We start from the raw sequence: 27,745 nt of genomic DNA, 5'->3' as shown, positions 1-27,745 counted from the left end.
CTGAGACCTTAACGCTACTCAGTGACTTGGTGGTATGGTCTCATGCATTAACCAGGCGGTAATAGTCAATGCATATACAATGCCGATTACCGGGGTCACGTGATGACTGCTTCCTGAGCAGCAGCAGGACGGGAGAGCTCCCCCAACATCTTCGCAAAATCAGCTAATTTACTTTTATAGTTAGTACCCCGAAGGACAAATAAAACAATAAGAAAGAACTGAGAGCTGAATACCAGCAATCATTCCTAATTCAAGCGAGGGGAAGACCGGTATGCCAACCAGAAATCAGGGCAGCCTAAAAAGCAAAGCAACAGCAGCGTGGAAGCCAAGCAAGATGGCGCTGAGCCCGGAACCGGCGACAGGGCCAGAGAAAAATGCGGGAGACTGGGCGAGAGAAATCTCATCGTCGGTGACAGCTGCATTAGAAGATAGATTAAACAAAATCCACTCTGCAGTCGAAGAAATTAATGAAAAATTTGATGCGCAGGCACGTAGGCTCACGGAGGTAGAACAAAGAGTGTCGGTGCAGGAGGATACGACGCAGAGCATGGCAGCCCAAATTGTAACCCTACAAAAGGAAGCTGCAGCTCTTAAAGAGCAAGTTGAAGAGCAAGAAAATCGCAGCCGCCGAAATAACTTACGGGTAGTTGGCTTGCCGGAGGCAGTAAAAGAAGCAGATTTGTATCAATTCTTCAGTGACTGGCTGCCCAAACAACTCGGCCTCGGTGGAGGCGCGGGAGCGTGGCAATCCGACCGCGCGCATCGAATAGGGATCCGAAGAGAAGGAGACGGAAAGCCCCGAACAGCGATAGCACATTTCACCAAGTGGCGGGAAAAAGAACTTTTGTTGAAACAAAGCCGCTCGGGACAGACAAAGCTGGAATATGATGGCCACAAACTACTGCTTTTTAATGATTATTCCTCTTCAGTGGCGCAGTTGCGGCGAGCAATGGCCCCAACGTGTACCCAGCTATATAACAAGGGCATCCGGTTCTCGCTCCTCTACCCAGCAAAACTTAGAGTATGGCACGGAGGGAAGAACTTGGTACTCTCGGATGTGTCGGAGGCCAAGGCATTCCTGGAGGGCCTGAACAGAGAGAGTCCGAGAGAGAACAACAATTGATTGTGCTGCTATCTGAAGGGGAAGGAGTGACCGGTTGGAACTGGACCTGTTTTCCAGGTTATTTTTTGGTTAATATCTTTTAAATCCTGCCTAGTTGGAAAGGCATGGATAGATTGAAGCCTGAACAGTTGGAATACAAAAATAGCAGTAGCGCATGGCTGAGCGCATCTCCATGGTGAAAGAACTTTTTAAGTAACCATTAAAGGCCTGTTGGTCTGGAGAGACACTGACTGGAGTGACACAGGGGATCGGGATCCTGAGGTGGTAAGGAGAAATCGAGCAGGATGATGCATGAGGACTGTTAGCTGTGCCATGAGTAGGGGAGAAAACCTGAAGGGAGTGCCTTCTCTAAGGCAACAGCGGACTGTCCACCATACCGGGGAGAGTGGTGCCAGACTCATGGGGATTTCTCCAATTGAGACCTTAGGAGCCATATAGGACACTTTGGTACATGATGATTGTTTTGTTTAGACTGTTGCGGGTGTGCAGTTACATTTGGTTATAGGGGGGAAGTTTAGGCGAAGGGGGAGGGGGGAGTTTGCTGTTCGTTTCTTGCTGTATGACAGAGGGAAGGAGAAGGTTGATGAGGAGGGAGATTCTAATGCTTGGTGGGGTCAGGGGGATTGGTAGGGGTGGGAGGGTAGATAGGAGGAGGGGGATAGATGGGGGGACTAGCGAGGGGGCAGGAGTGGGGCGGGGGGAGGGAGATGGTCTGCATGAAAAGGGTAGGGTAAGACAAATGCATGGGATAGCGACGCAAGAGCCATATGGACTCCGGTGGGTCCGGCTGGGGGGCCTACTGGACTACAAAGTTAGACTGTTTGAGAAATCTTGTCAGCTGCCTGGGAGATGGTTAAATTAAAGATCTTATCTTTGAACGTGGATGGCATCCACTCCCCAGTAAAACGTACCAAAATACTATCTTGGTTGAGAAGGGAGGGAGCAGATATCGCCTTCTTACAGGAGACGCACCTTCCCAATTCTGAACACGAGAAACTGAAGAGAGGGTGGGTAGGAGAGGTGGTATACTCCTCATTTACCAACAGGAAGCGGGGAGTTGTTATACTAATTCACAAACAACTCCCCCTAAATATACATAAGGTCCTACAAGACAAAGAGGGAAGGTATGTTACAGTCCTGGGAGAGCTCTGGGGGCGTAAGCTCAGTTTTTGTAATATATACGGTCCTAACGTGTACAACCATAAGTTTTTTTCAGACCTAGTAACACAGGCGGCCTCTTATCCAGAGTATCAATTGATCTTGGGAGGTGATTTCAACATCTCAGCAGATCCAACCATAGACTGCAAGCCAGCTAAACCGAAACTTAAAGGGTGGGATCACAAGGGGATACATTTCTTGCTCAACCAGCTAGGGTTGGTAGATATCTGGAGGGTGTTGCATCCTCAAGATGCAGAATTTACTTTCTTTTCTAACCCTCATAATTCGTATTCAAGATTAGATTATTTCCTCATTTCACAGACTCTGTTTCAAGTGGCGAAAGCGACGCATATTCTAGACAATACTCTGTCTGACCATTCGGCTATATCGTTATCAATAGCCTATACAACAGGGGGACAGGAGAGGGTGTGGCGTTTTACCCCTTCACTGTATAGGGATAATGAATTCAGAGCATATCTAAAAGATAAATGGGCAGAATATCAGAGTTTCAATGATACGCCGGAGGTGAGCCCAATTACATACTGGGATGCAGCTAAGGCAGTACTAAGGGGTCATATCTTGGCTTACACAGCCGGGAAAAAGAAAAAAACAGAAGAGGAGCTGCTACAGCTATCTACTGAATATCACCAAGCGCGAAGACAGCACATGGGTAGTGGGGACCTTGACCACAAGGGTAAAATGGTAGAGATTCGGAAGCGCATTGACCACCTGCTAAACTCGCGGGCTGAGCGCGACATATATTTTCAGAGATTTAAGCTATTCCAATGGGGTAACAGGGCTGGGCGGCTCATGGCTAATTTAGTGAGGCCATACAGAAAGAAACAGATAGTTACATCTATACGCGATAGCGCAGGCCGTACATACCATCAAGAGGCTCAAATACAAAATCAGTTTGTCCACTATTATAAATCTTTATATGCCGCACGGGAACTTGACCAAAAACAGAGAGATGCTTTCTTTGAGAATCTCACTGTACCCACCTTTACGGATGACCAGCGGCAGAGGTTGAGTGCCCCCATCTCTGCACAGGAGATAAGACAAGGAATTAAGTCATTGAAATTGGCCAAAGCCCCAGGCCCGGACGGTTATGGACCAGAATTCTACAAAATATTAGTGGACGAGATAACCAACCCCCTAGCGAACATGTTTAACAATCTGACGGGGGAGGGGGGAGAGGGGACTAATGAGTACCACAATGATAACCTAGCGCATATTATACTGTTACCTAAACCAGGTAAAGACCCTGGGCAAGTGGGATCTTATAGGCCAATCTCCTTACTAAATCAGGATGTAAAGCTTTTGGCGGCTATCTTGGCAAAAAGAATGAACCTCTCACTATCTGGGGTCATCCAGGAAGACCAGGCAGGTTTTGTACCAGGCCGGTATGCATCGATGAACCTTATTAGGGCTTTAGCAGCAATCCATACCTATAAAAGAACAGGGGGGAACGAAGCCATAGCGGGGTTAGATATGGAAAAAGCCTTCGACAGCATATCGTGGCAATATCTATTTTGGGTAATGGAAAAGTATGGGATAAGTGGTCGCTTTCTGGGATGGGTTAGAGCCTTGTACACCAGGCCACAAGCTAGGTTAATAGTAAATGATTCATTGACAGAAAGATTTGAATTACAGAGAGGAACGAGACAGGGATGCCCGTTGTCGCCACTCTTGTTTCTTCTGGCAATCGAACCATTGGCGATTAAAATAAGACAGAGCAATAAGATCAGGGGTCTAAGGGTGGGAGGGAGGGAGATACGCATTAATCTATTTGCAGACGATATTTTATTATATATGCAAGACGCCTCCATACATCTGGCCCAGGCACTTCTTTTAGTACAGGACTTTGGGGGGCTGTCGGGCCTGAGAGTAAACTGCGATAAATCTGAATTACTTCTTTTGTCAAATAACCCGACCAACCACGGGGATGGGGGGTTCCCTATACCACCAGTGCAACAGGCTATGCGATATTTAGGTATCTACTTGAGCACTAACCCCATAGTGATGTACAAGAGAAATATATTGGATCACATAGACAAGATAAAACAAACATGTGAGAGGTGGAGGGACCTCCCACTGTCGCTGTATGGGAGGATAGCTTTGGTCAAGATGGTACTATTGCCCAAACTATTATACCCGCTACAAGCAATGCCAATATGGATTAAGAGACAAGACGAAAGGGCATTCCGCTCCACTATCCGAGCTTTTGTATGGCAAAAAAAACAGGCTAGGATAGGGCACTATGTGCTCATGCGCAATAAGGAAAAGGGGGGTCTTAATTTACCAGATCTCCGGCTGTATAACATGGCGGCATTGATGCGCCTGATCCATGAAGGTATTACGGGAAAGGCAAAATATCTGCCAGCCCATTGGTGGGAAGGCTGGTGCTCCCCGCATACATTTATAAATTTATTGCACTTGCCTCTGGGGTTGGGTACTATGGCAAACAGACAGTATAGTTTCCTCACTCCGTTCCGATCCGCTTGGAAATGGTGGAGAAGCAGACAGGCCAGAAGCTCGAGGGCATCGCCTTTTCTGAGGATGGTGGGATTGGTGGATTTCCCGGCAGGCATGGGACCCTCAATATTTGCGAGATGGGCAGAGAACGGATGTGTGACATGCAGGGCCGGTCTTAAGGCGAGGCGACCGAGGCGGCCGCATAGGGCCCCGCGCTCAGGGGGGCCCCGCGCGGCGCGCCTAAGGTCGCCCCGCCCCGACCGCCCGAGTTCCAGTCCTCCCTCCCTCCCTCGGATGGCGCGCGATGGCAGAGTGGTGGGGGCGGTCCGCCCCGGCTGTCAGCGGGTGGGGGGTGCCCTGCACCCACTGCTCCCACCCTGTCCTACCTTTAAAAAAAGACTGTGGAAGCGCCAGAGGGACAGGCAGCGCCTCGTGTCTGCCCTCCCTGCTACTAAAAATGTCTTCGACGTCGTCATTGGGCCTTCTCACATTGAGTCCCGCCCTTCTCTGAGGTAACTTCCAATTACCGCGAGGGTGGGCGGGACTCAATGTGAGAAGGCCCAATGACGACGTCGAAGACATTTTTAGTAGCAGGGAGGGCAGACACGAGGTGCTGCCTGTTCCTCTGGCGCTTCCAAATTCTTTTTTTAAAGCCAGTGAGGGTGGTGGGGACCGGAGAACAAAGCTAGTAGGTAGGTTGGGGGGAGGACTCAGATGGGAGAAGGGTGTGTGGGGTGGGGGTTCTCAGGTGGGGGGAAGGGTGGGGAGGGGGTTCTCAAATGGGAAGGAGACTACTACTTAACATTTCTAAAGCTGAGGTGGGGAGGGGGTTCACGGATGGGAGAAGGGGGTGGGGAGGGGGTTCTTGGATGGTTAAAGGGGACGGGTGGGGAGGGGACTGGGGTTCTTGGATGGGAGAAGGGGACCGAGGTGGGGAGGGGGTTCATGGGTGGGGAGGGGGTTCTTGGATGGTTAAAGGGGACGGGTGAGGAGGGGACTGGGGTTCTTGGATGGGAGAAGGGGACTGAGGAGGGAGTTCTCGGATGTGAGAAGGGGACGGGTGGGGAGGGGACTGGGGTTCTTGGATGGGAGAAGGTGACCAAGGTGGGGAGGGGGTTCACGGATGGGAGAAGGGGCTGGGGAGGGGGTTCTTGGATGGTTAAAGGGGACGGGTGGGGAGGGGACTGGGGTTCTTGGATGGGAGAAGGGGACTGGGGAGGGGCTTCTCGGATGGGAGAAGGGGGCAGGCACTGGGGTCTGAGAAGTGGCCATATGGGAAAATGGGGGCCATGCCTGGGGCTGGTGGGAAAATGGGGCATGCGTGGGTCAGGTGGGAGAATGGTTCTGAAAAGGGGGCCCTAATACAAGGCATGTGGATGAAAGGGGCTGGAACTGGGGGCTGAAAAGGAGGGTAGGTGGGATAAGGGGGCTAGTACTGGGACTGGAGGCTGAAAACGGGATAGGGAGAAGTGGCTGGGGGGCTGAAGCTCGGGACTGGTGGCAGAAAAGGGCTGGAGCTGAAATGGGGGACTGGTGGGATAGTGGGGCTGGAACTGGGGACTGAAAAAGGGGTGGAGAGAGGGGCAGATCCTGGATGGGGTAGCGAGAGGGAGGGCAAACCCCGGATGGATGGGAGAGGGAGGTCAATTGTGGATTGAAGGGGCAGAGAGAAAGGGCAGACAGTGGATGGCAGGGATAGAAAGGGCAGACAGTGAATGGATGGGGGAGAGAGAGAGGGCAGACAGGGGCAGATGGTGGATGGATCATGGAAGGGGCAGAGATAGAGGGCAGATGTGGATGGAAGAGGCAGGGAGAGAGGGCAGACATTGGATGGAGGGGACAGCAGAGAGGGCAGACACTGGATGACAGATGCTGGATGGAAGGAAGACAGTGAAAAGAAGATGAGGAAAGCAGAAACCAGAGACAACAAACTGTAAATAAAATATATATTTTTATTTTTTTGCTTTAGGATATAGTATTGTAGCTGTGTTAATAAATGTTTATTGGACTAATTTTAATACATTTCGACTTAACTTTCAGAGAAGAAAACCCCCTTCCTCAGGTCAGGATAGGATACTGTAACAGTACTATACTATATTGACCTGAGGAAGGATGTTTTGGCCTCTGGAAGCCAAATGTATTAGTCCAATAAAATGCGATTATTTTATTTTCTGTATTTGTTTTATTTCTATTTGTTAATTTGTAAAGTGGTGATTGGTATTTGTTAGTTTTTTCAAATTTACATCTGCTGTCTTTATATTTTGCACAGTACTAGGGGTCATTTTCTGTTTCTGTGGTGTTGAATTGTATGCAGAGTCTGGCATCTTGGGGGTTCAGTTTAATTTTTGTCTAAATAGAAAGTTTAAATATTACTACTTATTCTATAGTGGATTAGGGTGTATCTGTGTTTGTGAAAAAGACATGGCTTTCAGTTGGCATTGACTGTGCAGGATCGACGATCTGTACTATTCTGTCAGGTTTCATTTTACAATAGGTGAATTGATGTTCTAGTGCTCACTGTAGTGTTTTAAGATGTTTTCCTTTTCTTTGTGTGATTCTTAGAAATGACTGCTTATGGTATGGTAGAATTGCTCAATAGGTCCTAGAGTGTTTTGTATTCTCGGCATACCTAGTACTGGATTTTGGAGAGGGTGTTAAAAAATGACCGGGAGGGAGGGGGGCCTTGGAGCTGGGAACCCTAGGGGGGGACGCCCTGGAGCTGGGGGCCTTGGAGCTCAGAGGGAGCAGCCCGGGAACTCAGAGGGAGGAGTAGCCGGCCCTGGAGCTAGGGTGGGGGCGGAGTTAGGTGGGGGCAGGGCTAGGGTGGGGCCCCATCAAATTGGTCTGCATAGGGCCCCGCACTTGCTAAGACCGGCCCTGGTGACATGGGGGGATCTGGTGTCTCCAGAAGGAAGTGGTTTTCTATCTTTCCAGCAGGTGAAGGAGAAATGGGGAATTGCCAACAACCATATGTTACAATATATGCAAGCTCGACATTATTGGCAGACGATGTGGGGGAAGTATGGAGCCACATGGACATATGGTGGTCTGGATAAGATGCTGATGAGTTTGCCCCCGGAGGGTAATAGATTATCTAATTGGTATAAGATAGTGAAAATGACCGCACCAGAGAAGGGAGAGGAGGGATTTGTCTCTAGCTGGAATAAGGAACTGGGAACGCAGTATACTCAGTCCCAATTCAATGCACTATTTGTGACACTGAATGAAATGGTCAAATCTGCAGACTGGCAGGAATCTCAGTTCAAATTACTCCACAGGGCTTACATAACTAGAGAGAGAGGGACACTAATGAAGTTGTGGGATTCGGATAGGTGCTCCAAATGTCAGGTAGGAGTGGGGACCTTCATTCACACATTTCTAGAGTGCCCTAAACTGACCCTGTGGAATGAGATCTTTCAGCTACTTAACAAGGTACTTCAGACTACAGTACAGTGGTCCTATCAGGTGTTACTGTTGGGAGATCAAGCAGAGCTTATTGAACAGGGGCTCTCCCAGCCACAACGGAGATTTCTATACATGACCACATTGGCAGCAAAAAAGGTAATCTTGCAGTTTTGGATAAGTGTGGAGCCCGCGCACTACAACTGCTGGCTGACTAAAACACTAGAACTGGCAAAACACGAACACTCCTTGTACAGACAAGCTTCCAATATAGATAACAGGCAATATGCAATGTTGTGGAAGAAACTTATAGACATAGCTTAAATAGCTCTTGCCCTTCCAAATTAACTGAACATGCAGACGGGCAGGGGGGGGGGGGGGGGTAGGGGGTCAATAGGGTGCTACTGGAAGGGTGGGTGGGTAGGATGTGTAATGTCCTTATGTTCTTATGTGTTTATTATGTTTAACTCATTCTTTATGGTTGGAATACAACTTAGGGAATTGGAGGGAGGGTTAGAGGGGGATTTAGGGTGGGGGGGGGATACCATCAAAAATGTCAGAGTGGTACTGAATGATGGAAGAAAATGTGTTTACCGGAGATCAGAGTGTAATTGCTTCTTTCTCATATATCAGAGAGAAAAACTGTTTATTTGTACTGCACTGATGCTAATAAAGATAATTTAAAAAAAAAAAAAAAACAATGCCGATTACCGCCCGGTTAGCGCTACGCGCCAGAAAATAAAATATATTTTCCGGCCCATGTAGTGGACGCACATAAAAAAAGTAATTACGACCCAGGTCATGCGGTAGTTGGGCGGTAGTTCAAAACTGACGCACATAGGACGTGCGTAGGTGCTTACGCAGCTTAGTAAAAGGGCCCCTAATTTTGTAAGTACTAAACTCTGAAATGCAATTTGAAAATCATACTTTGGCAATAACGGTTTTAACTTATTCAGAACCTTCAACTGAAAAAATACGTCTGTACCAATTTAGAGACTTGCGCTTGCATAGACAATTGTGAATCAATAATAACACCCAAACTTGTAATCAGGACAGCCACAACATAAAAAGATCTTTGTAGTTATACAGATACCTCTTTCTGCCTATTTAATGCCAGTTCAGCTGTGTAAGTTATCTATATAAAGATAGGGTCGCTATCAGGGGCATTTTCGAAAGAGAAGGGCGCCCATCTTCTGACACAAATCAGGAGATGGACTTCCTTCTCTCAGGGTTGCCCAAATCTGCATAATCGAAAGCCGATTTTGGGCACCCTCAACTGCAGTCCGTCACAGGGATGACCAAAGTTCACGGGGGCGTGTCGGAGGCGTAGTGAAGGCGGGATTGGGGCGTGCTTACAAGATGGGCGTCCTCAACCGATAATGGAAAAAAGAAGGGTGTCCCTGACAAGCATTGGTCGACTTTACTTGATCCATTTTCTTTCACAACCAAACTTCAAAAAGGTGCCTGAACTGACCAGATGACCACTGGAGGGAATCGGGGTGACCTCCCCTTACTCCCCCCAGTGGTCACCAACCCCCTTCCACCCAAAAAAAAAAAATTTGCCAGCCTCTATACCAGCCTCAAATGTCATACCCAGCTGCTCCATGACAGCAGTCTGCAGGTCCCTGGAGCAGTTTTAGTGGGTGCAGTGCACTTCAGGCAGGCGGACCCAGGCCCATCCCCCCCCCCCCCCCCACCTGTTACACTTGTGCTGGTAAATGTGAGCCCTTCAAAACCCACCCGAACCCACTGTACCCACATGTAGGTACCCCCCTTCACCCCTTAGGACTATGGTAGTGGTGTACAGTTGTGGGGAGTGGATTTGGAGGGAGGTTGGGGGGGCTCAGCACCGAAGGCAAGGGAGCTATGCACTTGGGAGCAATTTCAGAAGTCCACTGCAGTGCCCCCTAGGGTGCCCGGTTGGTGTCCTGGCATGTGAGGGGGACCAGTGCACTATGAATGCTGGCTCCTCCCACAACCAAATGGCTTGGATTTCGTAGTTTTTGAGATGGGCGTCCTCGGTTTCCATTATGGCCGAAAACCGGGGATGACCATCTCAACATTTAGGTGGACCATCTCTAAGGTCGACCTAAATGTTGAGATTTGGGCGTCCCTGACCGTATTATCAAAACGAAAGATGGACGCCCATCTTGTTTCAATAATAGTGGTTTCCCCGCCCCTTCACGGGGCCGTCCTGCAGGGACACCCTCAGGAAAACTTGGGTGCCCTGTTCGATTATGGCCCTCCATGTAGGTGATCCACTTCCATGGAATAAATAAATGTTGGTTCTCCCCCTCCTCAAGCTTGTCCCTAGCCCTTACTCAAGTTAAATAGATAAAATGTTGCCATATATTGATTTATAAAGTGAAAATTCTTGTTTAGCGGTCCAGACAATTTAAAGCAAAGCATTCATGAGGTCAGCAACCAGTATGACCACATAAGTGCTTTCTAATATTGATCCCCTAGTTTTTAGGAAATGTGTAGCAAAAATTGTTCATTTCCCTCCCTTATTGTATCTCAGATTATGTTCCATTAAGAAAGTAAGTATTTTTGTGATATGCTGTGTTTAGCCAAGAAAGAATAAGATGTTCTTTTTGGCTAGTAATAATCATTGTTTTTGCTTGTCCTACGGGTTGCAAATGCTCCCTAAGCAGTACTAGACCTAGCTGCTGTTGGAACACTCACCGCCCATAGTAAAAGCATAAATTTATAATGAATAAGCTGGTACTAACAGCAATTAAGTTCATGTTAATGGATAATTAAGGTTTTCTGATTTTCAGTTCCAATGGAAAAACTTGAAAATCTCCAAAGGGAAAGCTGGGTTTTTGTTAGAACCGAAAACCCTTAAGGATATGCCTACCTCTAGGAACTCCAATGACATCATCCATTTGCTCATTCACATGCATTAAGACAGAAGATGGTGACAGGGTGATGTCATCAGGGAGCACCAGCTCATAGCCAAGACGCTCCTCCACAGAAGAGCCACTGGAGAAGAATGGTAGCCGCAGGAGCATTTATAGCCATCATCGTTTGCCTTTCTTCTCTCCTCCTGTTGCTAATCTCAATTTTCTAATTTAAAACCAGCAACTGTAATGCTTCATTTTCCCTACAGCCTAGAGCTGGTTGCACTTTCAGCACTCATGCACCAGGCTGCAGGAGAAGAAGCAGCAAGCAGAGAAACACTGTGGCTGCTGGTTTTAAATTTGAAAACTGAGTTGGCAGTTAGTGGGGTGAGGAAAGTGAGACACTGGCCAGTGAGCCAGGAAAAACCACCCACTCCTGACGTGGAGAGGAAGAGAGCTGCTACTGCCTGGGCCTAGAAAAGATGGAGTCACTACAGCTTGGGACTGCTACTTGTGTGGTGAAGACAGGCTGCGTAGAACAAGAGACATACAGTGGGGGAAATAAGTATTTGATCCCTTGCTGATTTTGTAAGTTTGCCCACTGACAAAGACATGAGCAGCCCATAATTGAAGGGTAGGTTATTGGTAACAGTGAGAGATAGCACATCACAAATTAAATCCGGAAAATCACATTGTGGAAAGTATATGAATTTATTTGCATTCTGCAGAGGGAAATAAGTATTTGATCCCCCACCAACCAGTAAGAGATCTGGCCCCTACAGACCAGGTAGATGCTCCAAATCAACTCGTTACCTGCATGACAGACAGCTGTCGGCAATGGTCACCTGTATGAAAGACACCTGTCCACAGACTCAGTGAATCAGTCAGACTCTAACCTCTACAAAATGGCCAAGAGCAAGGAGCTGTCTAAGGATGTCAGGGACAAGATCATACACCTGCACAAGGCTGGAATGGGCTACAAAACCATCAGTAAGACGCTGGGCGAGAAGGAGACAACTGTTGGTGCCATAGTAAGAAAATGGAAGAAGTACAAAATGACTGTCAATCGACAAAGATCTGGGGCTCCACGCAAAATCTCACCTCGTGGGGTATCCTTGATCATGAGGAAGGTTAGAAATCAGCCTACAACTACAAGGGGGGAACTTGTCAATGATCTCAAGGCAGCTGGGACCACTGTCACCACGAAAACCATTGGTAACACATTACGACATAACGGATTGCAATCCTGCAGTGCCCGCAAGGTCCCCCTGCTCCGGAAGGCACATGTGACGGCCCGTCTGAAGTTTGCCAGTGAACACCTGGATGATGCCGAGAGTGATTGGGAGAAGGTGCTGTGGTCAGATGAGACAAAAATTGAGCTCTTTGACATGAACTCAACTCGCCGTGTTTGGAGGAAGAGAAATGCTGCCTATGACCCAAAGAACACCGTCCCCACTGTCAAGCATGGAGGTGGAAATGTTATGTTTTGGGGGTGTTTCTCTGCTAAGGGCACAGGACTACTTCACCGCATCAATGGGAGAATGGATGGGGCCATGTACCGTACAATTCTGAGTGACAACCTCCTTCCCTCCGCCAGGGCCTTAAAAATGGGTCGTGGCTGGGTCTTCCAGCACGACAATGACCCAAAACATACAGCCAAGGCAACAAAGGAGTGGCTCAGGAAGAAGCACATTAGGGTCATGGAGTGGCCTAGCCAGTCACCAGACCTTAATCCCATTGAAAACTTATGGAGGGAGCTGAAGCTGCGAGTTGCCAAGCGACAGCCCAGAACTCTTAATGATTTAGAGATGATCTGCAAAGAGGAGTGGACCAAAATTCCTCCTGACATGTGTGCAAACCTCATCATCAACTACAGAAGACGTCTGACCGCTGTGCTTGCCAACAAGGGTTTTGCCACCAAGTATTAGGTCTTGTTTGCCAGAGGGATCAAATACTTATTTCCCTCTGCAGAATGCAAATAAATTCATATACTTTCCACAATGTGATTTTCCGGATTTAATTTGTGATGTGCTATCTCTCACTGTTACCAATAACCTACCCTTCAATTATGGGCTGCTCATGTCTTGTCAGTGGGCAAACTTACAAAATCAGCAAGGGATCAAATACTTATTTCCCCCACTGTAGAAAAGAGAAACTAAAATGAGATAAAAAAGAGAGAGAGAAAAAAAGAACAGACTACAAGAGGAAGAAAGAGAAAAATAAGAGAGACTGGAAGCGGGAGAGAGAGAAGGAAAAAAACAATGATGAAGAAGAGAGGGAAAAACAGAAAAGAAAGAGTAAAAGAAGAGAGATGAAGGGGAAAGGAGAGAGAGAGAGTGAAAGAGGGAGAAAGAGATAGACAGAGATAGATAGAAGAAACAAAAAAGGAAACTGAATCCAACTAATATTTACTTTTGCAATGCAAAAGTTATTTTTATTCTTCTTCTAAATACTAGCCTGATAGATAAACACCTAAAAATAAAATGGCCCCATATTCAAACCTGATGGCTAATGGGTTGTGTTGTTGTTTTTGTTTTGTTTTTTTAAATGTCAGCCTCAAGAGTTAGAAAAAAAAATATGTTCAACACCACTATGGCCCTTATTTTGCAAGCATTCTCCACAACTAACATGGCCCAGATTTCTAAATGCCATTTCAAGTAGAGAGGTGTGGTAGCCGTGTTAGTCCACTCTTAAAGGTTATCAATAGAAATCTAATCAAGAAATGTATTAAGTTATGTCCAATAAAAAAGGTATCATCTTTTTTTCTTTTCCATGTTTTATTTTGTTTGATTTCTATTGATAACCTAAATGCCATTTCAAAACATGGAGGCCATTCAGTTGTGGGGAAATTGAGGGATGTGTAAAATGTCCATATAAGGAAGCCTGAGCCCAACATGGTAATACTGCTAGAGGGTCTTGGTGGCCATTTTGAAGCCCGGAAGAGACGAGGCAGGAGTGAGTGGAAATTACTCCTGCTTATGAAACCAGAGACCCCCAAGACAGGGTCATGAGTGAGAGGTGAGGGAACATGAGGCCCATGGGCCTTTTTATGGGTCTTGGGGGAAGGGGAGTGTGGAGGAGTCTCCAACATGTCAGGCTCTGGGGATCTGGCAGACACATTTTACTGTGCTGGTGGTTGGGGATCAAGGGTGTGCTGGGGAGGGGGTCAAGGGTGCTATTGAAGTAGGTTGGCTGTGCTGTGAGATTGGGGGGCTGCCTATGGGGGGGGCAAGCTGCTAATGCTGAGATCAGGGTCCTTGGCACAGGGAGTAGTCATTTTAGAAAGCTGCTCTTACATTTATGTGGAGGGAGAATGTACTTTTTTTGTCTCCATGACCAGCTTTCTAAAATCGCTGCTTCCTCTGGACGTGAAGGGGCTTAGACGTGCAGCCCTGCTCCTAATTTACAAGAGCCTTGACATTTGGCAGACTCTCTTGTAAAACAGCATGGGAATTCCACACATCCTGACTTGGATGTTTCAATTCCCTAATGCTAACAAACAATTACACTGGTGTGTAACATTCAAAAAATAGCTGTTGATACTGCTTTATTATAATGGAGAAAAGCCCTCAGAAACCAAAGGAAAGCAATCCTTGATTTAACCTGGTTATGTTGATTAACCAGCGTTTTAGTTTCTATCATAGGGCAAAAAAACTCCAAATTAGATTTTTCACTTGTGATGCTGTGAATGTTTAACATTAATCATGTGCCAGTGCTCAAAGCAAAGTATAATTTAAATCAAACTTTTCCTAAACAGTTTTATGTGACCACACTGAAAAAATGTTTTTTTCAAAAGAACAGCACTTAGCTTTGATTGTTCTACGGGGTCACCGTTTCACCCCCTTTAAGGCTTTGTCAGGAACAAGTGCTGTGGGTCTCAGCGCGAAAATGTCTGCTTTAAAGCAGATACAAAGCAGACATTTTCGCGCTGAGACCCACAGTACTTGTTCCTGACAAAGCCTTAAAGGGGGTGAAACGGTGACCCCGTAGAACAATCAAAGCTAAGTGCTGTTCTTTTGAAAAAACATTTTTTCAGTGTGGTCACATAAAACTGTTTAGGAAAAGTTTGATTTAAATTATACTTTGCTTTGAGCACTGGCACATGATTAATGTTAAACATTCACAGCATCACAAGTGAAAAATCTAATTTGGAGTTTTTTTGCCCTATGATAGAAACTACATATGTACATAAGTATTGCCATACTGGGAAAGACCAAAGGTCCATCAAGCCCAGCATCCTGTTTCCAACAGTGGCCAATCCAGGTCACAAATACCTGGCAACATCCCCCAAAAAGTACAACACATTTTATACTGCTTATCCCAGAAATAGTGGATTTTCCCTGTCCATTTAATAACGGTCTATGGACTTTTCCTTTAGGAGGCCATCCAAATCTTTTTTAAACTCTGCTAAGCTAACCACCTTTACCACATTAATCAACATAACCAGGTTAAACCAAGGATTGCTTTCCTTTGGTTTCTGAGGGCTTTTCTCCAATATAATAAAGCAGTATCAACAACTATTTTTTGAATGTTACACACTAGTGTAATTGTTTGTTAGTATTAGGTTACCTAAATTCTACACTAGTATTTACTGCATGTTCTACATTGAGGGGCATAATCGAACGGGGCGCCCAAGTTTTCCTGGGGCCGTCCTTGCAGGATGGCTCCATAAAGGGGTGGGGAAACCCGTATTATCGAAACAAGATGGGCGTCCATCTTTCATTTCGATAATATGGTCGGGGACACCCAAATCTCAACATTTAGGTCAACTTTAGAGATGGTCGACATAAATGTTGAGATGGTCGACCTTAGAGATGGTCGTCCCCGGTTTTCGGCGATAATGGAAACCGAGGATGCCCATCTCAAAAACGACCAAATCCAACTCATTTGAGCGTGGGAGGAGCCAGCATTCATAGTGCGCTGGTCCCCCTGACAAGCCACGACACCAACCGGGCACCCTAGGGGGGCACTGCAGTGGACTAACTGATGCACTAACTGAACGGAAAAAGCCCTTCCCTTACCGATCCCTTAACGATTCAGAAAGGAACGGGCATGCATGAAGGAAATCGCATGCAATTGAGCTGCCCGCTGTTAGCTCATTTGAACACGATTTCCTTCCTAAGGAGGGGAAGCCAGTGCAGAGCAGCCAAGCATTATGCATGGCTGCTCTGTGCATGCCAAAGATGGCTTCATACACGCAGACAATCTGCGTGTATAATAGCTGTCTACAACCTTTAAAAAACACAAGTCCAGGTGAAAACGTCCAAGTGCTCGTCAGGGACATCCTTTTTTTTTTTTTTTTAGAGTATGGGTGAAGGATGTTGTTCGCTATGCCTCCGTCCCTGCGATGCCAGTTGAGGACGTCCAAAATGTGGATGTTTCTGTGAGAAGGACGTCCATGCCTGTGCTATGCCTCTGACACCCCCTTTATTTATTTATTTGGATTTTGGATCACAAGTAGCAGCAGTGGGATTTAAACCGGCCACCTCTGGATTGCAAGACCAGTGCTCTAACCACTAGGCCACTCCTCTCCCTTGAAATTTGGCCGTCCCTGTGGGGGGGGGGCAGTTCAGGCCGTCCAAAATGTTTGAAAGAAGGACGTCCACGCCTTTGCTATGCCTCCGCTGACACACACACACCTCCCCTCCAGGGACCTGCATACTGCTGCGATGGACCTGAGTATGATATTTAAGGCTGGCAAAAAACGTTTTTAAAGTTGTTTTTTCAGGGTGGGAGGGGGTTAGTCACCACTGGGGGAGTCAGGGGAGGTCAGCCCCGATTCCCTCCGGTGGTCATCTGGTCAGTTCGGGCACCTTTTTGAGGCTTGGACATAAGAAAAAATGGACCAAGTAAAGTCGGCCAAGTGCTCGTCAGGGACACCCTTCTTTTTTCCATTATCGCTCGAGGACACCCAACTGTTAGGCACGCCCCAGTCCCGCCTTTGCTATGCCTCCGACATGCCCCTGGGAACTTTGGTCGTCCCCGCGACAGGAAGCAGTTGGGGACGCCCAAATCGGCTTTCGATTATGCCGATTTGGGCGAGTCTGAGAGAAGGATGCCCATCTCCCGATTTGTGTTGAAAGATGGGCGCCCTTCTCTTTTTCAAAAATAAGCCTGATAGTGTAAGAGATATTTCAATTCCCCTCTGCATGACTTTTCTAAAATCTGCTTCCTTATGTGCTGAATATGCATCTATGCTGCTGACCGCCAGTAGCTACACAGATTGCACCAATCATATTCAGCCATTATCTCTACAGCAAAGCAGTTTGATTTAGGACGATCTTTTTTGTTGTCTTTAATCAAACTACTTCGCTATAGGGAGAGCGGCTGAATATTGCTGCTATAAAGCTGTCATAGAGTGCTCAAATGCTCACGCTCAGCTGTAAATCCACCCCAGCCAAGGCAAAAGGGATTTTCTGCAGCATTATTCATAATGGGGGTAATTCTATAATGTGGGTGTTAACAGCTATGTGCTGATTATGTGCATAAATACCAAAATTCTGCCTAAGCATTATTCTGTAAATATGCGCATATCTTACACAGCAACACATTTTATAGATAAAGAGGCTGATATTTAACTGCTCAGGAACAGCTCCTGACCAGTTAAATAGTGCTTAGCTGGCTAAGTGCTAAAATTCAGCACAAGATAGCTGGTTATCTCTGCTGAATATTAGTGCTTAGTGCATAGCGGCTAACTGACTGTATCATGTGATATAGCGAAGATACCTACCTGTAGAAGGTTTTCTCCAAGGATAGCAGGCCATTCATTCTCACATCTGGGTAATGTCATTCAAGTCACCTGGTGCGGACCATTAAAAGAGAGGCATAGCTAGGGTGGGGTGCAAGGGGAGCGGACGCTCCCCCAAATGGATTTTGAATAAAATGGCGCCTATGCGGATCAGTCATTCAGCTTCATACTGATGACTGTTTTATAAAAGGTCTGCTCTCCCTGACACCAAAACCAGACTACGCTTCTGCCAATATGTCTGTAACAGCACACGCAGTGTACCCATTGTGCATGCATGAGTGTCTTTCCACCTGCTGTGAGGACCCGGGACCACAGTACATTACTATAGCACAGGGGCGTCGCTGCTATGGGGCCACGGGGGCCAGGGCCCCCATAGATTTGGCCCTGGACCCCCTACTGTCGACCCCCCTGCCCGCTCGCTCGCCGTCGCCTACCTGGGCTAGCGGCGACCCCCATCCCCCGCCAGTCGAAGTCTTCTTCCTTCCTTTCAGGTTTCTGAGTCTGACATCCTGCACATCTCAAGAGTCAGAACAGCCTGGGCAAAAGTGAAAGCAATGCAATCCACCAGCCAATTAGAGTTGGTGCGTTTTCTGATGGCAACCATCATCCTGTTGGGATCAAAAGAAACAAAAAGCTGGGTGGACTGTCTGTAAGGCCTAGTCCATTGCAAGTAAAAGCCAATGCTTGTTGCAGTCCAAGGAGTGCAGTATGCTTTCACCAGGATGGGCATGAGATTTGGGAAAGAATGTTGGCAGAACAATCGACTGGTTCAGATGGAACTCCGACACAACCTTAGACAGGAACTTATGGTGCGTGCGAAGAACTACTCTGTTGTGATGAAACTTAGTGTAAGGTGGATTCACCACTAGGGCCTGAAGCTCACTGACCCTACAAGCTGAAGTAACAGCCACCAAAAATAGATGACAGGAATTAAGTGACTCAAAAGGAGCTTTCATCAGCTGGAAGAGGACAACATTGAAGTCCCATGACACAGGGGGAGGCTTGACAGGGGCATTCTCAAAAACCAAATCTATCATGAAATGAACAACTAGAGGCTGTCCAGAGATGAGCTTACTCTCCACACAGCACTAATTACATTAAGGTGAATCCTTACAGATTTGGTCTTGAGACCAGCCTCAGAGAGGTGTAGAAGGTATTCAAGCAGGTTCTATGTAGGGAAAGAAAGGGGATCTGGGGCCTTGTCCTCAGACCAGACAGCAAAATTTCTCTATTTGAAATAGTTAACACCTCTTAGTGGAATCTTTCCTGGAAGCCAGCAAGACGTTAGAGACACCCTCAGTAAGATGCAAGGAAGCAAATTCTAAGCTCTCAACATCCAGGCTGTGAGGGCCAGAGACTGCAGGTTGAGATGGCGAATAGATCCCTCGTTCTGCATGATGAGGGTCAGAAAACGTTCCAATCTCTAAGGTTCTTCGGAGTACAACTCCAGAAGAAGAGGGAAACAGATCTGTTGGGGCTAGTATGGAGCAATCAGGATCATGGTTCCTTGATCTTGCTTGAGTTTCAGCAAAGTCTTCTCCATAAGAAGAATGGTCCCCCAATGAAGGAGGAAAGCATCCAAAGCTAGTCTGTCATGGGCCTTGGGTCTAGAGCAGTACTGAGAGACTTTGTGATTGAAGTGAGTGGCACATAGATTCACGGAGGGGTACCCCACACACGGAAGATCTCGCAGGCAATGCCCATGCTGAGTTGTGCAGTTGCACTTGTGCAGTTGCATGACCCTGCTCAGTCTGTCAACCAGGCTGTTGGATTTGCCCTCCAGGTAAGTAGCTTTGAGGAGTATCCCATCCTGGACTACCCAGTGCTACATCTGTACGGCCTCCTGACACAGTGGGCATAATCCAGTACTCCCCTGCTTTAGTACATTGAATCCTGATTATCTGTTTTAATTGTACAATTTGGTTGAACAGCCGATCTCTGAAAGCCTTTAGAGCATTTCAGATTGCCTGTAGCTCCAGAAGGTTGATGTGGAGATCCATATCCTGGGCTGACCAAGCACCTTGAGTGTGAAGCCGGTCTAAGTGAACTCCTCAGCCTAAGTGGGATGTATATGTCATCAACACCCTCTTGGGCTGAGGAATTTGGAATTTATTTATTTATTGCATTTGTATCCCACATTTTCCCACCTTTTTGCAGGCTCAATGTGGCTTACAATACATCATGAGTAGTGGAAATATATTAAAAAGACATTTAGTGGTACAGAAGGATCTTGTACAACATGATAATGATAAAACATAATAATAGGATAACAAGCAGATACTAAAATACAGTTCTAAATATATGTGGGGGAGTTATGTATATTCATATTGGTTGATCTTTGTGGTATGCTTTGTTAAAGAGATGGGTCTTCAGTAGTTTGCGGAAGTTCGTTATTTCGTAGGTCGTTTTTAAGTTGCACGGTAGTGCGTTCCATAACTGTGTGCTCAGGTAGGTAAAGTTTGTCGCATGCATTAGTTTGTATTTTAGACTTTTACAGTTCGGGAAATGCAAATCAAGGAATGTTCGGGATGATCTTTTGGCATTCCTGGGTGGTAGGTCTATCAGGTCTGACATGTAGGCTGGTGCATCACCATGGATGATTTTGTGAACTAGTGAGCATATTTTGAACGTGATGCGTTCTTTCAGTGGGAGCCAGTGTAGTTTCTCTCGTAGGGGCTTAGCACTTTCATAATTTGTTTTGCCGAATATGAGTCTAGCTGCAGTGTTCTGGGCTGTCTGAAGTCTCTTGATTATTTGCTCTTTACAGCCGGAGTAGAGTGCGTTGCAGTGATCTAGATGACTGAGCACCATTGATTGTAGTAGGCTGCGAAAAACATTTCTTGGGAAGAAAGGTCTTACTCTTTTTAGTTTCCACATTGAGTGGAACATCTTCTTGGTTATGTTTTTCATGTGATTCTCGAGTGTTAGGTTTCAATCGATGGTAACTCCAAGAATTTTTAGGGTGTCTGAAATTGGAAGGTTTAGATTTGGTGTGTTAATGGCGGTGAATTCTTTCTTGTTATGTTGCGAGGTGAGAATTAGGCACTGGGTTTTTTCTGCATTAAGTTTCAACCAAAATGCGTCCGCCCAAGAATGCATGATATGGAGGCTTTAATTGACGTCATTTGAAATTTCCTTTAGGTCTTGTTTGAATGGGATGTAGATCGTTACGTCGTCTGCATATATGTATGGGTTGAGGTTTTGATTTGATAGTAGTTTAGCCAAGGGTATCATCATTAAATTGAATAGAGTCGGCGAGAGGGGGATCCCTGTGGGACTCCGCATTCAGGTATCCATGTGGCTGAAGTCGTCGAGTTAGATGTCACCTGGTATGATCGTGTGGTTAGGAATCCTTTGAACCAGTTGAGAACGTTACCTCCAATTCCGAAGTACTCAAGGATATGTAGTAATATTCCATGATCAACCATGTCAAAAGCGCTTGACATGTCAAATTGTAGGAGTAGTATGTTTTTTCCAGTTGCAATTGTTTGTTTGAACTTAGTCATGAGAGTGACTAGCACTGTTTCGGTACTGTGGTTAGATCGAAATCCTGACTGGGAGTCGTGGAGTATTGAGAATTTATATAAGTAGTTTGTGAATTGTTTGGTCACCAACCCTTCCGTTAATTTGGTTATTAAGGGAATGGATGCTACTGGTCTGTAGTTGGTTAGTTCATTAGCACTTTTCTTTGCGTCTTTGGGTATAGGGGTGAGTAGAATATTTCCTTTCTCCTTCGGGAAGAGTCCATTTTGTAGCATATAGTTCAAGTGTTTCGTTATGTCAGTTATGAATTGTTGAGGAGCAGATGTCATCAGGTTGTTTGGGCATATGTCTAGTTTGCAATGAGATTTGGCAAATCTTTTAAGCGTTTGGGAAATGATATCCTCTGATAGTGTCTCGAAATTGGTCCAAGTTCTGTCCGCTGGGTAAATGCCAGGGTCTGGGTCTAGACAGTCAAGGAGTTCGGCATAGTCGATGGTACTGACAGGTATTTTAAGTCGTAATTGTACAATTTTTTCGTTGAAGTATTTCCCGAGATTGTCTGCTCCTGGGGTGTCTATGCTGTTGGTTGTGACTGGTGTAATATCTAATAATTTATTCACAAGTTGGAAGAGTTTATGTGTGTCCTTGTAGTTTGGTCTGATTACGGTTTTGTAATGTAGTCTTTTAGTTTGTCTTATGGTATATTTGTATTTTCTTTGGAGTTGTTTCCAGGCATTAAGTGTAGGGTCGTCTTTCTTTTTATTCCATGCTCGTTCTAACCTTCTGACTTGTGTTTAAAGTTTTTTCAACTCTTCATTGAACCATGGTATTGAATTCTTTCAATGTGAGGTTCTGGTTTGGGTTGGAGCAATATTGTCTAATATGGATCTGCATCTGTCGTCCCATTCTAAGAGGAATTGGATTGTATCTGTTTTTATTGTCCATTCATTGTCGTAGATTTGTTGCCAAAATATTACCGGGTCTATTTTCCCTCTCGTGGTGTAGGTTTTCCTTTCTTTTTTGGTGAGCCTTTCGTTCGCCATTGGAGGGAGATGTGTGCTTTATAGTGGTCAGACCATGGTGCGGGTGTCCATTTTGTGTCTATTGGTATAAGGTTTGAAACGGGGTCAAATTTGTGTGTGATAATATCTAGTGTGTGTCCCTTGATATGAGTTGGCTGCGTGTTTGTCCTATGAAGATCCCATAGTTGTAAGAACTCTACACATTCTTGGGTACTTGTTGAGTTGATATCTTCAAGCTGTAGATTGATATCTCCTATTATGACGACATTTGAGTTAGAGACACAAGTGTTTGGGATAAAGTCCATGAGGTGTGTTTGGGAGTCTTGCCAGTTGCCTGGCGGTCTGTAGAGCAAGACTGCAGTAAGGTGATTCTGCAAGTTAGGGTGATGAATTCTAACCGAGGCAATTTCAAGTTGTGGCAGAATGGATTTGGCTGTGGTTGTAATGGTAAACTCGGATTTGTATATTATAGCTATTTCTCCTCCTTTTTTTCCGTTTCTTGTCCAGTGGGTAATTTTGTATCCTGGTGGGCACAAATCTAATATTATGGGGTCTTTAAGGTCATGGATCCAGGTTTCAGTGATGAATAGGAGGTCAAGATTGTCTGTGGTGATCCAATCTGTTATAATCTCTGTTTTATTTACTGCTGATCTGGCGTTTATGTATCCCATTTGGATTGGTCGGTGAGGTTCCGTTTGGGGTTTGGTTGTGTTAATTTTTATTATTTGCCTGTTTTCTTGGTCTTTGGTTCTGTTGTGTCCTTTATTCCCTTTCTGTTGGTTTTTTCCAGCTGTGCTTGTTTTTCCTTTTAGTTGGTTGTTATACTTTTGGTTTGGTAAGCTGTAATTGGGTTGTCTGTGGGTTGTATAGGAATTCTATAGGCAAATTGGATGGAATTGACCACAAAAGCAGACAATGAACCAACTCTGGTGTCATTTGGATGATATCTGCTAGGTTCCCCAAGGCTTGGCACCACTGGGAAGCTAGGGTCCACTGGGCAGTTCTCATTTGAAGATGTGCCATGGGGGTGACATGGACGATGGAGGCCATGTAGCCTAACAACCTCAACATCTGGCTTGCATTTGGTCGTTTCTGAGATGAACGTCCTTGGTTTCGATTATCGCCGAAAATCAGAAACGACCACGTCTAGGAACGACCAAATCTAGTGACAACCAAATTTAAGGATTTGGAAGTCCCTGACCATATTATCGAAATGAAAGATGGATGTCCATCTTGTTTCAAAAATACGGGTTTCCCTGCCCCTGGATCAGGACGTTTTACAAGGCTGTCCAAATCGAAACAAGGACATCCCTTTCAGAAATGCTCCTCCACGTGTCCAAGAGCTCCTGGCACCATGTGCCAAGGGGTATCAATGCCGATGCTTCTTGGCCTTCACACAGAGTCAGTCATCGACACTCCTCAATGCCGATGAGGACAACATTGAATTCTCACATCTCCTTGAGGTTAGGTCCAATGCTGACCGGTTCCAGGGACCCTGCACAGCAGTTGGTATCGAGGCAGGTGGAGACCTACTTGATGAACGCTCACTCCCAGTACCCAAGACAGGCCTATCAGCCATATGGACCGATGCATCCAATGCCAATGCAACTCTTGATGTCGATGCCAATGCTGACATCGATGTCAATACCAACGTCGAGGATTGGGGCCAGGCTCCAAAACGATTTTCTTAGCCTCTCTGGCCAGCTGAGTCCTTTTCTAAATATGAAAGCAAAGAATACCAGCTGGAAGGGGTATGTTTAGGCCCCAAACACTGAAGACACCAAGAATGATTGTAATTTCCAGAGATGGTCCTATTGCACCAGGTACAGTGCTTAATGCCACTGGGAACCTTCGATGACATGGAAGCGAAAACATCTGTGGCCAAATCAAAGGGCTCAATGGTGCTAGAAAAAGGGGCAAAGCACCAGAAAATATACAGTGAAGTCTAAACTGGAGCTCAGGTCTAAGAAGACCTAAAGAGTGCAAAAAAAATAAGAAAATCTAAAAAGTGGGGAAAAATACTTAATATAATAAGGGAAAGGGAAAAAAGGGACAAAAATGAAAAAACAAGAGAAAGAACATGCTAAAAAAAAAGACAACAACTCTTATTGTAAACCGCCTTGAGTGAATTCCTTCAAAAAGGTGGTAAATAAATCCTCATAATAAATAAATAAATAAACTCACGCACCAGATGATGAGAGGAGCCGTGAATTGAGCATCCTCTCATCACAATGTAACTGCCGGTCCCGTACTCTCACAGCGGGTGGAAAGGCACTTATACATGCATGGCAGGGATGCTGCACGTGTGATCTTAAAGACATATTAACTTTTTAATGCTCCACACTGGGCGACATGGATGACGTCACCCGCATGTGAGAAAATGGCCTGCTTGTCCTCGGAGAAAATTGTGAATATTCAGGCACGGATTGGCTAGATTTAATGGTCAAATGGGACTGCCTAAATAGCACTCCTTTCTTTCCCTGCTATTAACTTAACCGGCCAGCGCTGAATATTATCCCTCCCCCCCCCCCCCCAATATTCAATGCCAGTCACCAGAAACGGCCCACCATTGAAAATCTGGGGTCAGTTCCAGTGGAGGCAGCTAACTGCACTGCCTGCTGAATATGGTGGAGAAAATATATATAAGCAGAGTATAGGCATGACTCACAAGTGCATAACTTATACCAGGGGTAGGCAATTCACATCTTTCAGAGCCCCAGGCAGGTCAGGTTTTCAGAATATCCACAATGAATACGCAAGAGCTAGATCTGGATTCTAAGGAAACAGTGCATGCAAAACTATCTCATGTATATTCATTGTGGATATTCTGACAACCTGGCTTCCTGGGGCTCTCAAGGACTGGAATTGCCTATCCCCTGACTTATACAAGTAGAATACCAACCCTATGGCTGATGTAAGCCTTCACATCTAAATTATAGGCAAGTATCTACCCTGTTACACAAGTATTTTAGAAAGGAAAGTAGGTGCTTAGCATTTTAGAAAAATCTTTGTACTCAAAAAAAAAATACAAACAAAAAACTGAAAACATGTTTTCTTAAAATCCAAATTATCCCTTACGGCTTCTTAATCCTGCCCATTTAAAACAAAACTTGAACGGACAAGTATCTTGACTTAGAAGACAGGCACTGTAGGATTTAAAGCATTGGTCTGAACATGATCTAGTTTGAACCCGACTGTAGGTTGCTATTTAATGTTGAATTGGTTATAGAAACCAAATTGCCTCTAAGGATGGTCACCTAGGTAAGATTTTAGACAGTGCTGGCAAGGAGTTGATTTTATAGTACTTGTGAGTATCAACAGCAAAGGAAGGGGTGAGCAGGAGATTTAGGCTGCTTTTTAAAGAAAATTAAACAAGGTCTTTTTATGATAAAAAGCAGAGCAATACAAAAATAGCAAAAATTCGACAAAATAACAAACTATAAATCAATAATCGCAGCTGTAGGAATAACGCCCAATTGCACAAGGTAAATAATACACTCCGCCAATTCAAGTTGCAGAACAAAACACAACCTCACTTTTTTCAAGATTTTCAAACGAGTGACAAACCTCCCCTTTCCCTTTCCCAATAGCAAGCAAAATGCATACAAAGATGAAAGGATACAAATGGTAGACTGTGAACAATACAAACATATCAAGAGCCCAAGGAAGCAAGGGGGCCCCAAAACGTTTTCCACTTTCCAAGAGCTTTCAAACGCACAGCTCATAATTTACCCATAACACAGATAGGACAAAACCAAAACATCCAGGCCTGCAGTGAAGGAGGCCCAGATTAATGCACAGCTTACAAATTGCCCATAACATAGATAGGACGAAGCCGAAACATCCAGGCCTGCAGTGAAGGAGTCCCAGATTTCTTCCAGAACTGGGCTAAAGTCAGCCAAGCAGCAATAAGGCATTGTTGGACTTGAAAGTTCTTTCCAATAGTAAATTCTGGGACCAGTCTGCTGAACAAAAAAACAACAGGGTCCCAAGGAACATGATATTCCAAAGCAGCAAAATACAGGCCTGGACTGCCTTCCAAAATGCCTGGGCTTTCAAGTAATGCCATCAAACATGCACCACGGAGCCCAGCTCTCCACAGCAATTGAGAGTTAGAATGTATGGCAGTAATTATGGTGTAGTTAAACTCTGAAATTCGTCGCCAAAGAATGTAGTAAAAGCAGTTAGCTTAGCGGGGTTTTAAAAAAGGTTTGGATAGCTTCCTAAGGGAAAAGCCCTAAAAGAAAAGTCCATAAGCTATTATTAAAATGGACTTAATCCACTGCTTATTTCTAGGATAAGCCGCATAAATTGTATTATACTGGTTTGGGATCTTGCTAGGTACTTGTCACCTGGATTGGCCACTTTTGGAAACAGGATGCTGGGTTTGATGGACCTTCAGTCTGTCCCAGTATGGCAATACTTATGTTCTTAAGAGAAAATGACAGCCAACATTATTAAAAGGTGAAGTAAAAGAAGCTATTACAGCCAAAAGATTGTCCTTCAAAGAACGGAAAAAGGACCCAAATGTAGACAATAAAAGCAACATAAGCATTGGCAAGTGAGATGCAAAGCATCAGGGCTGCAAAGAGACTGGGCTGAGACCGGGGCAAAGCCGCCCCGGGGCCCTGCCACCACCGCTCCCCCCCCCCCCCCCGAGGCCGCTGCGCCGCTGCCCCCCTCCATCCGTCACCAGGCCAGGCCCCCTGCATTGAAATCACAGCACCTCTCACCTCCATGTGAAAGCGCTGCAGGCAGCAGCAGATCGCCTCCCTTCGGGCCTCCTTCTCTCCCTGTGCCCCGCCCTCGCGGAAGTTACGTCAGACAAGGGCGGGACACAAGGAGGGAAGGAGGAGGCCCAAAGGGAGGCGATCTGCTGCTCCCTGCAGTGCTTTCACACGGAGGTGAGAGGCGCTGTGATTTCAATGCAGGGGGCCCGGCCTGGTGGCAGACGGTCGATGATGGACGGCGGGTGGGACTGCCTTGCTGAGCCCCCCCTGGAGGCCCGGGCCAGGGGAATTTTTCCCCCCTGCCCCTCCCTCTCAGCGGCCCTGCAAAGCATTAATAAAGACTAAAAGAGATTATGATGAGAAACTTGCCACAGAGGCTAAAATTCACCGTAACAACTTTTTTAGGTACATCAGAAGCAGAAAGCCTGCAAGGAAATCCGTGGGACTGTTAGATCACGAACAAGCAAAAGGGGCGCCCAGGGAGAACAAGGCCATAGCGGAGAAACTGAATGAATTTTTTGCTTCTGCCTTTACGGAAGAAGATGAAAGAGATCTGCCTGTACCGGAAATGGTTTTCAAGGATGATGATGCGGAAGAACTGAAAGAAATCTCGGTGAACCTGGAAGATATACTGAGCCAAATTGACAAATTAAAGAATAGTAAATCACCTGGACCGGATGGCATGTATCCAAGGGTACTCAAAGAACTCAAGCATGAAATTGCTGATCTGCTGTTAGTAATATGTAACCTGTCATTAAAAT

The sequence above is a fragment of the Microcaecilia unicolor genome, chromosome 3 (genome assembly GCF_901765095.1).
Source record: "Microcaecilia unicolor chromosome 3, aMicUni1.1, whole genome shotgun sequence".
NCBI lineage: Eukaryota > Metazoa > Chordata > Amphibia > Gymnophiona > Siphonopidae > Microcaecilia > Microcaecilia unicolor.
Note: the sequence above shows the minus strand (reverse complement) of the source record.